Here is a 12,681-nt window from a genome sequence, read left to right on the forward strand (position 1 = left end):
ACTCCATCTTTCTGTTAGGCTGTGACTTTGGACACTGACCCTAGATGAATTGTCCTGAGGCCCAGGGAAACTCCCCGGGGCCTTCCCAATGGGGGCACGAGTTTCCCCATATCTGGTTGTTGTACTCAAGTCACATCCAAACCAAGGACATGAACGATGTAGCCCTAGGTTGGCTCACGGTTACCTTCCCCCACCCCCCACCTTAGTCCAGAGCCTTGAGGGGCTATTTAGGGGACATGACACCCCTAACATGACATGACATCTAGGTGTAGTATGGGAGAGATTGATTTAAAGTTAGAAGAACTAGGTCCTATCCCTGCCCCGGCTCTCCCCCCCCTCCTTAGACTGTGAGGTATGAGAGAGAGCAGGGACTGTCTTTTGCCTTTCTTTTTATTCCCAGCCCTTAACTCAGTGCCTGGCACATAGTAGGTGCTTAAAAGTTTATTGAATGACTAACTTCTTCTTTTTTTTTTTTAGTGAGGCAATTGGGGTTAAGTTACTTGCCCAGGGTCACACAGCTAGGAAGTGTTAAGTGTCTGAGGCCGGATTTGAACTCAGGTACTCCTGAATCCAGGGCCGGTGCTTTAACCACTGTGCCATCTAGCTGCCCATGACTAACTTCTTACTAACCTGTCCTTCACAAGTCAGCTCAAATACAAGGAGTCCCAAAAATCCAAGTCTTAGACTTTGGGGACACCCTGAAGTGCCTTGAGAAGCCCTTTCCTGGACACCCTTATTTACAGAGTTCTTTCTTCCTTCTGACTCCTAAATCCATTCCTGTCTATACGGCTCATAGGGCACAGTCTGCGGACAGCTAGACAGTGTGGGTTTAGTGTGTGTGTGTGTGTGTGTGTGTGTGTGTGTGTGTGTGTGTGTGTGTACACATGTTCTATCTCAGCAGACAGACAGTATGTCTTGTCTCACATATTCCCTAGAGTGCTTTGCAAGGAGCAGTGTGGCATTGTAGAGGGACCACTAGCCTTGGAGTCAGAAAGAGCTCGGTTCAAGTCTTCTGACTATGATAGCAGTGTGACCCTAGGCAAGTCACTTAACCTTTCCATAACTAACCTAACCAGCTTTCTAAGAGTATGAATACTGAGGAGTTCCTTAAAGTGATGAAGTTGAAGGTCTGGACCAGAGAGAGACAGACAGACAGACACAAACACAGAGACAGACAAAGACACAGAGACAGAGACAGAGACATAGAGAGATACAGAGACAGAAACACAGAGACACAGAGACACAAAGACAGAGACACAAAGAGAATCTTGCAAAACAATAAGTGCCCCAAACTACTCTCTTGAGAGTAGATGTCCTCTTCCAAAGAATCTCCTGGTCACTTGGGGGAAATAAGACTTTTAAAAATATGTGTGTGTATATACATATATACATGTGTATATGTATCCATATATATATATATAATTATCTTAAAACTGTATCCACACCACTGCCAAAATAATCTTACTAATTCTCAAGGGTGCCCATGTCACTCTCCTGCTCAAAAGCCTTAAAAGGCTCCCTGTTGTCCATTAGATATCGTGCTGCCTCCTTGACCCAGCATTTAAGGTACTACACAGCCTGATTCCCACCTATGTGTTCAGTTTCATTTCACATCAGCCTCTTTCATCAGAGCCAGCAGTAGCTAGATAAGACCACTTAGCTCTGCACTCCTGTCCTGGGGCCATGCTGCTTCTCTCCAGCTGTCTGATAACCCACCTACTTACCCCTCACACTTTTTGCTATAGGACTGCAATGAATCAATCCCAGGATCATTGTTAACAGTCTGTGTGCGGGCCAGAACTGTGGTGGTTTTCATCTTTGTAGCCTTGTAATTGATAGATCTTCATGAATGTTTCCTGCCTAAAACTAGACTAAACTGAGGACAGGGAGAGTTCTAGAATTCTAGGATCTCTTCCATCTCCAAGAGGAAATAGACATGTCTTTCTACAAGAGAACTGGAGGCTAAATACCAAGAAAGACTACCTGTTAGGGAGAATTAGCAACCCTAGAGAGTTCAAGAATAAATACTATGGAGGGCAGCTAGGTGGCGCAGTGGATAGAACACCAGCCCTGGATTCAGGGAGGACCTGAGTTCAAATCTGGTCTCAGACATTTGACACTTACTAGCTGTGTGACCCTGGGCAAGTCACTTAACCCTCATTGCCCCACAAAACAAAACAAAAAGAATAAATACTACGTTCCCCAAGTACCCTTCTCACGCCCTCTGGCCATCTGGGATAACTGACATTTATATGGGACCTTAAGGCTTTAAAAATGAATTATATACATTAACTCAGATACCTAAAATCTAGTTTATATGTACATATATAATAATATGTGTGTATATCCTACACATAAAATGAGAATATATGTAATTGCATATACCATGTGTCCCAAAAGTTTTAGTCCTAGTTTAATGTCAAAACTGAATAAAGACTTTGGGGATCCCCTATCATCAGGGGACAGAAAATGTTCTCTTGGCTGAGGCTCTGGTGCCTCTAAGGTAGGGGCATAGAGCCAAGTCCCAGTGGGCATGAAGAATGAATTCCCTTAAGTAGTTGCATGTATTTGAATTAGCACTTGTTCTAACTTTCTGAAGAGGGCCAATGACATCATGGGGTGAAGTCTTGACTCTCAAGTGAATTGGATTTGAGTGAGGTGGAGTTGCACAAAGTGTCTCTTTCAGAGTCATTGAATAAGTCCAGTGTCAGGACAAAAGTCAGGACGTGTGGGGATGGTCCGGGATGCACCAGCTAACCTTGGCAACAATGATTGACCAAACTCTGAGCGCTTCTTAGCACCTGCTTCAACCGCCTTCATGGCTGTTGGAACAAGTTGTTCTCATCTGCCCATTCAGCCAAGGATGTCTCCACATGCTTGGGGTAGACACCCCCCTAATTCACCAACAGGCTTGAGACCTGACTTCACACTGTTCAAAGTTATAATTATGTAAAATATGGTCACTGGGTCCAGTCCAATTAAAACATGTAGTGTAGATTCGAAGAACACATCAGCTTCTGAGATTCACTGTTCACACTAATTAGGACCTAGCTGTAGTGGGTAGAGCATTGGCCTTAGAATCAGGAGATAAGACTTTAAATACTACTATGAATGTTTATGAAGCACATGGGACCTAAGTCACGCTACATGGAAGGAAGCACTTATTTAGCGCTTACTGTGTGTCTTTAAGCACTTTGCAAATATCATCTCTTTTGGGGCAGCTAGGTGGCGCAGTGGATAAAGCACCGCTCTGGAGTCAGGAGGACCTGAGTTCAAATCCAGCCTCAGACACTTAACACTTAACTAGCTGTGTGACCCTAGGCAAGTCACTTAACCCTAATTGCCTCACAAAAAAAAAGAAAAAAGAAAAAAACCCAAATATCATCTCTTTTGATCCTCACAACTCTGGGAGGTAGGTGTTATTATTATCCTCATTTTGCAGTTGAGGAAACTGAGGCAGGCAGAAGCTAAGTGACTTGCTCAGGGTCATACAGCTTTGTACATGTCTGAGGCCAGATCTGACATCAGGTCTTCCTGACTCCAGGTCCAGCTTGCTACCCATTGTACCGCCTAGCTGCCTATGTATCTAATAGTAGCAATAATTGTTGATAACATTGTGATAATTAAAGAATGGTATGAGGTAAAGGGCAGTCAGAGGACCTGGGTTCAAACACCTCCTCCAGTGATTACTACCAGGATGATCTTGGGCAAGCTACTTAACTGCCCCGTGCCTCAGTTTCCTCAATTATAAAATGAGAGGTTTGCCCTGAATAGCCTCTGACATCCTTTCCAGCTCTATTGCTATCATCCTAAGAAAGGACTGTTGTGAGGGCAGAGGTAGCAGTGAGGATTATGTTAGGGACCAAGGCAGAAACTTAGACCAGTTTGGGAAAGAATATTCAATTTGGAATCTGGAGAGGGGTGTTTTAGCTCTGCTATTTACTACCCATGTGACCCTGAAAGAATCACTTTCCCTCTCTGGGGCCTCAGTTTTCTTTCTCTTTTTTTTTATTGTTTTTAATCTTTTAAAAAAAATTTTGTTGAGGGGCAATGAGGGTTAAGTGACTTGCCCAGGGTCACACAGATAATAAGTGTCAAGTATCTGAGGCTGGATATGAACTCAGCTCCTCCTGAATCCAGGGCCTGTGCTTTATCTACTGCACCACCTAGATGCCCCCCTCAGTTTTCTTATCTGCAACACTGCGGTCAAACAGGATGCACCAGGTAGCCTCTAAGGTCCCTTCCGGTTCTGAGTTCTATGAACTTCTTTTATGTCAAAGCAGTCCTATTAGAAGCCCCGGGAGTCCTGGCCCCCCAGAAAGTGTTGGTCCTCAAGGCTAGGGGGTGGCTTCTCTGGTGTTCCTGCACAGTCAGCACATTCCCTTGGCAGGCTCTGATGTTGCTCTTCTCTACTGGCTGGGGGCTGGCCTGGTTCCTGAGGGAGGTTGGTGACAGATCCACGGGATTACCTCTGTCTTTCCCTGGCCGCCTCTGGTCAGCTGCCTCTCTGGACCTGCCCTTCCCCTTCCTTGGCTAGTCTCTGAATCTGGGGGGAAGTTTACCCTCTGCCACATACACATCACAACACCCCATCAGGGAACCCCATCCCAGGCCAAGCACCACTTGCCACGAGGACTTCTCAGGCCCTTGTGTGGTGCCCAGGATACCTTTCTACTGCTGAGTTTGGGTGGCTCTACATTGGAACAGCTGCTCAGGCCCCTCTCCTAATGGGGTAGGACAGGAAGTGGGGGAATCCCAGGGCCAATTAAAACTTCCCAGGGAATTAAGGTCAGTGGGATGTAATTACTCTAGTTAGATATAATGGCCTAACTGGAGGGAGGTGGAAGAGAAGACCTCACCTAAGAGCACACTCTGGGCGCCTTGGGCTCCAGCTCCTAGGAGCCTTCCCCTAGACAATCAGTCACCTATCTCCATAAGAACCCTCTCACTCCCTGGGAGATGAGGGGTTAACCCTTCCCTAGCCTCAAAACCTTATCTGCCTGATTATCAGTTATGTCCTCTCCCAGCTCCTGGCATGGAACATGGAAATTCTCCCAGCTTCCAAGAGGGGAGGCCATCAAAGCTTTAAAAGGCCTTGCTTGGAGCAAGAGATTTCCCAGCCTGACCCTCTCCCCCACAACCAACCCCCTTTCTCCCCACCCCCCACCCCCTTGTCTCACTACCCTGTGATGGAACATGTTAGGTATTGGGCAATAACCTTTCAGACGCTGAAAAGAACAGCCAACTTCCTCTCTTCCCTTCCCCCTACCCCCCATCCCCGTCCTAATATGGGAGCCAAGGGCAAAGTCCACCTCCACCACACCCCCCCCCAGCAGCCCTGGGGCCCAGAGCTCTGGGTGAAGGCAGCAGCTGTCTCTGGGGAGCCACAGGGAAAGAGCTTGTGCCAATGTGGCCTCAGGCGAGGTCTCCTCCCTGCTTGTCAATCTGTTGTGGTAGAGACAGACTGGTTTAGAAGGTGAAAGACCTAGATTTGAATTCTAGCTCTGCCCCTTTAAGAATCCTAGACCTGGAAAGAACTTTGGAGATCAAAACACTCAGTTTACAGATGAAGGAACTGAATTCAAGTGACTTATCCAAGGTCCCATGGAGAGTTCATATCAGGATCCAAACTCAGGGGCTTTATCCTTGGCAATCTATTGTCTTGTTCACCTGGGGCAAGTCACTTCTCTGAATTCATTTCCCTGGTTGAAAAATGGGGATACCTACTTCCCAAAGCTATTATTGCAGAAAATGCTTAGTGGCCTAGACACAAGAACACAGGGCCAAGGGAAGGAAAGGAAAGGTGAGCCATAAATGTTAGATTAAACCTAACACAGAAGCAGGGTTGGGTGTGTGGGGACTTTTTGAGAAGGCCCTATGATTCAGTATTTTATTTTTATATTTTTCTCAATTACATGTAAAAATATGTTAGCATTCATTTAAAAAAAATTCTTGAGTTCCAAATTCTCTCCTTCCTTCCCTTACCTCTCCCCTTGAAAAAGCAAGCAATTTGATATAGATTACACATGTGCAGTCGTGCAAAACATATTTCCATATTAGCCATGTTGCAAAAGAAAACACTGGACTCCCCCCCCCCAAAAAAAAAAAAGAAAAAGAAAGGTTTTTTAAAAGTGTCCTTCTGGGGCGGCTAGGTGGCACAGTGGATAAAGCACCGGCCCTGGATTCAGGAGTACCTGAGTTCATATCTGGCCTCAGATAATTGACACTTAACCCCCATTGCCCCACCAAAAAAAAAAAAAAGTGTCCTTCAATCTGCATTCTGACTCCATCAGTTCTTTCTCTGGAGATGCATAGCGTTTTTCATCATAAGTACTTCAGAACTGTCTTTGATCATTGTATTGATCAAAATAGCTAAGTCATTTCACAATTGATCATCATACAGTATTTCTGTTACTGTGTACAATGTTCTCCCGGTTCTGCTCACTTCACTTTGCTTCAGTTCATATAAGTCTTCCAAGGTTTTGCTGAAAGCATGCCCTTCAGCATTTCTTACATCAGAATAGTATTTCATCACAATCATATACCAAGCCATTCCCCAATTGAAGGGTATCCCCTCAATTTCCAATTCTTTGCCACCACAAAATAAGCTGCTATAAATATTTTTGTACATGTAGGTCCTTTTCCTTTTTCTTTGATCTCTTTGGGATACAAACCTAGTAATAGTATGGCTGGGTGAAAGTGTATGCAGTTTTACAGCCCTTTGGGCATAGTTCCAAATTGCTTGCCAGAATAGTTAGATCAGTTCACAATTCCAGTATCATTGCATTTAGCACCCCAATTTTTGTATATCCTTTCCAACATTTGTCATTTTCCTTTTCTTCCATATTAGCCAATCTGATAAGTCTGAGGTGGTACCTCAGAGTTGGGTATTCTAGGGTTGTTTGGTTTTATTTTGCAAGGCAATGAGGGTTAAGTGACTTGCCCAGGGTCACACAGCTAGTAAGGGTCAGGTGTCTGAGGCTGGATTTGACCTCAGGTCCTCCTGAATCCAGGGCCGGTGCTTTATTCACTGCACCACCTAGTTGCCCCCCTCAGAGTTGAATTTCTCTAATCAATAGTGATTTACACTGGGGCAGCACCAGCCCTGGATTCAGGAGGACCTGAGGTCAAATCCAGCCTCAGACACCTGACCCTTACTAGCTGTGTGACCCTGGGCAAGTCACTTAACCCTCATTGCTCCACCAAAAAACTAGTGATTTACAACATTTTTTTTTCATATGACTATAGAGAGTTTTGATTTCTCTGCAAACTGTCTGTTACTATCCTTTGACCATTTATTAATTGGGGAATGACTTGAATTCTGATAAATTAGACTCAGTTCTCTACATATTTAAGACATGAGGTCATTATCAGAGAATCCTGCTGTAAAAAAACCTTTTTTACCCAGTTTCCTACTTTCCTTCTAATCTTGGCTATATTTGGTTTTGTTTTTGTAAAATCTTTTAAATTAAATGTAATCAGAATTATCCATTGTTCAACCCATAATGCTTTCTATCTATTGGTTGGTCACAAATTATTCTCTTATCCATAGATCTGACAGGTAAATTTTCCCATGATCTCCTAATTTGCTTATAATACTATCCTTTATTTCTAAATCATGAGCCCATTTTGACCTTATCTCAGTATACAGTGTGAATGCTGCTCTATACCTAGTTTCTGCCAAACTGTTTCCCAGTTTTCCCAACAGTTGTTGTCAAATAGTGGGTTATTTTCCCAAAAGACTGGACTTTTAGATTTATCAAACACTAGATTACTATAGCCATTTACTAATGTGTATTGTGTACTTAATCTATTCCAATGATCCACCAACTCTATTTCTTAGCCAATAGCAGATTGTTTTGATGATTACTGCTTTTTAATACAGTTGAGCTTTGGTGCTGCTTGGATACTTTTCTTCATATTTTTTCCATTGATTCCCTTGATATTCTTGACCTTTTGTTCTTCCAGATGAACTTTGTTATTATTTTTTCTAGCTCTAGAAAATATTTTTGGTAATTTTTTGATATGGCCCTGAATAAGTAAGTTAATTTAGGTAGAATTGACATTATTATTTGTCCCATATAAATATTTTATTATTTTCCAATTACATGTAGAGATAGTTTTCAACATTTGTTTTTATAAGATTTCTTGTTTCAAATTATTCTCCCTCTTTCCCCCTCCCCAAGACAGCAAGTAAACTGACATAGGTTATATATGAACAATCACATTAAACATATTTCTGCATTAGTCATGTAATGAGAGAAGAATTAGAGCAAAAAGGAAAAACCTCAAAAAAGAAAAACAACAACAACAAAAACAATAGAAATAGTATGGTTCGATCTGCATCCAGATTCAACAGTTCTTTTTTTCTGGATTTGGAGAGCATTTTCCATCATGAGTCCTTTGGAACTATCTTGGACCATTGTATTGCTGAGAAGAATCAAGTCTATCACAGTTGATCAACACACAGTGTTGTTGATACTGTGTACAATGTTCTCCTGGTTCTGCTCTTCTCACTCATCATCAGTTCATGCAAGTCCTTCCAGGTTTCTCTGAAATCTGCCTGCTCATCATTTCTTACAGCATAATAGTATTCCATGCCATTTGTATACCACAACTTGTTCAGCCATGCCCCAATTGATGGGCATCCCCTCAATTTCCAATTCCTTGCCACCACAAAGAAAGCAGCTGGAAATATTTTTATATATGTGGGTCCTTTTCCCTTTTTTATGATCTCTTTGGGAAAAGGTCCTAATAGTGGTATTGCTGGGTCAAAGGGTATGCAAAGCTTTATAGCCCTTTGGGGAATTGCCATTATTATTATATGGGCTTAGCCTACCCATGAGGAATTAACATGTCTCCAATTGTTTAGATCTGACTTTATTTGTATGAAAAGTGCTTTGTAATTGTATTCCTAGAACTACATATAGGCAATGCAACAGGGTTCTGAATCCAGTGTCAGCAAAGGGTCCTGACCAGTTGTACTACCCCCTTACTGTCTATGGGTAGAGAGCTCCCTATGTTGTTGCTGCCACTGAGGCAGCTGCCTCCAAAGCCTGGGGTTGACACCATGGCATGGCCTGTGCTCCAGGCCAACCACCACCACATTGAGACAGACCTCTCTTACTGACCTCCTAAGTAGTCTTAAGGTAGAAAATTGTTTCACCCACACTTTTGTTTGTTCTGACACTACATACTTTGACTTGAAACATTATTTTAAAATTGTTTGGAAGGGAATTTGAGGGAGTTTCTGCCATCCATTCAGTAATTTTTTTTAAATGTTTTATTGGTACTTTTAAAAAACCACAATTGTCACATCCCAAACCTTTCTTTTCCCTACCCTGGAAGAAACCTCCTTTGTAACAAAGCTAGTTAAAAGAAAAAAAAAATGGAACAATTAACCTACATGGCAGCATTTGTTTGCAGCATTCCATATCTGTAGTTTACCACCTCTCTGCAGAGAGGAGAGTGTTTTCTTCTTAATCCTCTAAGATCAGCATTGGCACAACAACACAATATGACACTTCCATGCTACATAAGGTCTGGCCCCTACATGTAGCTTGAGGGTGTCATTGTATGGCTTGAAGGGAGGCAGAATAGGCATCTCTAGCCTCTTCTCCCACCCCTTCTCCAAAGGAGACTTTAATTCCTGCTTTAAGGGGAAGCCAGAAATTGGGGCCAGAAGCTTGGCCACTCTCTTCTCCTTAGAGAAAAGAGGTATTGGGCTAGAATCATATGTCTGCCCCACTTAAATATTACTACTATTACTATTACTGCTGCTGCTGCTACTACTACTACTTACTACTGCTTACTACTACTTACTACTACTACTACTACTACTACTACTACTAATACTACTACTACTACTACCACCACCACCACCACCACCAAGAATATAGTTTTAGGCTCAAGCTAAACTTCTAACTGATATTTCCTAATGGGGAAAAGAGGACCTAAGCTTTATATACAAGACTTGACTCCCTTCCCACCAAATAACAATTTCACAATGAACAAACAAAGCAATTAACAAAGAAAACTCATTTCTCCAAATCAATAGGAAAACAGAATGAGAGAAAGTATACATAGGAGAATATATACCAGACAATACAGAGTGAAGGAGCTCTCCTATTGGGAGCCAGGTAAATTAGCTCAGCCAAGAGAGAGTCCTGGATTTCACTCAAGGGAAAATTCCCTGAAGTCTCTAGTGCAGCGAGCTGGGAATACTGACATGATGGGGCGACCAGCTCTTCACATGTCAGCTTCTTCCCAGAGTCTTAATATTCCCTTCAGCAGCCTGAAGTGGGGTCAGCATCATCCATCTTCTCTCTCAAAGCCAGAAGCCATAAGGGTCCGAAGCAACTGCAGAGTCTAAAGAGACTCAAGACCCAAAGAAACACAAGCGCTTAAAGAATTTGAACCTCAGAGAATGAACTTATTTTATTTGTTTAAAGAAACAGTTCTTGAGAAATTAACTAGGTTTCAGAAAATGCCAAATATGTCTTATGATTTTAATATGTGAGGGTTTTTTTAATCTTTGATTTTTTACACATGCCTTAGAATGTGATATTAATCAATTCAATTAAGAGCTCAGAACTTAATTGGATTCATCTAATAACTCTGATATTTTAGTTAACTTTATTTGAATAAAACAACTACTGGTGACAAAAATATATCTTAATCAGAAACTAATTCTCAAGGTAGATTAAGATATATTTTTCATCCTACCTGTGGTACACTGATTTTATCTGTGTCAAAAAAAATAAGCTTCTTAGAAACTTTTTTTTTTTTTTTTAGTGAGGCAATGGGGGTTAAGTGACTTCCCCAGGGTCACACAGCTAGTAAGTATCAAGTGTCTGAGGCTGGATTTGAACTCAGGTACTCCTGACTCCAGGGCTGGTGCTCTATCCACTGCACCACCTAGCTTCCCCTCATTTTTCTTATTTAGTATGTTCTAATTAAAACAAGATAAAACCCAAAATGAATTTTAAAAAAAGAACTTGAACCTCTCCTTTCTCTGGCTCTCACCAACTGTGCCCCACCCCTCAGGCCTGCATGGGACATTGATCTCCACCAATGAGGAGACATTTCCATCCTGATGAGCTTTGAGTTTCAGTTACATTCCTCCCCTATGCTCTTTGTGGTCCCTTGCAAACGTCAGCTGAGGCAAGTACAAAATCTGCAACTATAGAGTATAAATACATGCATCAGTGTTTTAAAACAAGGATGATTTTCCTGGTGTCTCCTAGGTAACCAACCTTTGATAACATTGAACTTAAGGCAAATAAATGCACATTAACAGTATATGTGTTAGACATAACACAATAAGGCAGATAGGTGGCACACTGGATAGAGCACTGGCCCTGGATTCAGGAGTACCTGAGTTCAAATCCGGCCTCAGACACTTAACACTTACTAGCTGTGTGACCCTGGGCAAGACACTTAACCCCAATTGCCTCACCAAAAAAAAAAACAACAACAAAAAACCCCAGACATAGCACTATACAGATCATCGCCTGGGAGAATACTACAGTGACAAAATTCATAACTACATATATGAGACATAACATATGCACATTTTGAAAGAACATGCATATCCATAGTACACGGCAAGGCTAACTAACAAAGCAAAGCTAGCTAGGCTACAACATGCCTCTATATAAAATACAATTTAACTATAAGAAGTATATATAAGAAGACAATTGATATCTGGCACTGCTATAGCATAAACATCACAAAACAGAGTCAAAGGAAGAACTATAGGGCCTTAGGAGCTAGAAGAGACCTTAGAGATCTCCCTTCAACTCCCTCCCTTTTATAGAAGAGGAAACTGAAGTGTAGAAAGAGCAAGTGACTTGCCCAAGGTCAAACAATGAATGAAGCAAATGGCACCTGAACCCAAATCTAACTCCCTGACTTATCACATTGTGTGGCCTCCCAGGAGTGGGAATAGTAGGAACCGAGTAGGAAACTGTCATCAGACTACTTTGGGAGGGAAAGTGCATACAGGGGCTCTAGTGCCTCTTCCCCAGAGCAAGATTTCATTCAACTTCATTAGCACACAGTCCATTAAGAAAAAAAAAAACAAGAGGACAGCCACAGCCACTGGTTAGAAGATGGGCTCTGCCAAAGTCTCTGAGTTCTCAGCCAGAAAACCATTACCTCAACCTAAAGTTCGAGAGGAGAGAGAAGTCAACCCTCCCACTGCCAGCAGAGGAAGGTTTAACGCCAAAGGTTTTTCACACCCTATACTTCCCCCTCCAACACCAACAGTAAGAAGCCACACCAGGCAAGGGGTAGGCAACAGGATAGTTCTGGCCAAGAGTCAGGCAGGTATCCTGGTCAGCTAGGTGAATAGCAAGAAGGATCAGATGGGGGCGGGGCAGCTAGGTGGCACAGTGGATAAAGCACTGCCTTGGATTCAGGAAGACATGAGTTCAAATCTGGCCTCAGACACTTGACACTTACTAGCTGTGTGACCACGGGCAAGTCACTTAACCCCTGTTGCCCTGGGGGGGAAAAAAAGAAGGATCAGATGGATCTTGAAGGGTAGGTAGGCAATAGGTGAAAAATACAGAAGAGATCAGAAAGATATCCTGGTTTAACCAGGTACTGGGCAGAGCCCAGACAGGCATATGTGTCTGGAAGGCTCAGGCAGACAGATGTCAAGGGTCAGAAATGCAG

The sequence above is a fragment of the Dromiciops gliroides genome, chromosome 2, assembly GCF_019393635.1.
Source record: "Dromiciops gliroides isolate mDroGli1 chromosome 2, mDroGli1.pri, whole genome shotgun sequence".
Classification (NCBI taxonomy): domain Eukaryota; kingdom Metazoa; phylum Chordata; class Mammalia; order Microbiotheria; family Microbiotheriidae; genus Dromiciops; species Dromiciops gliroides.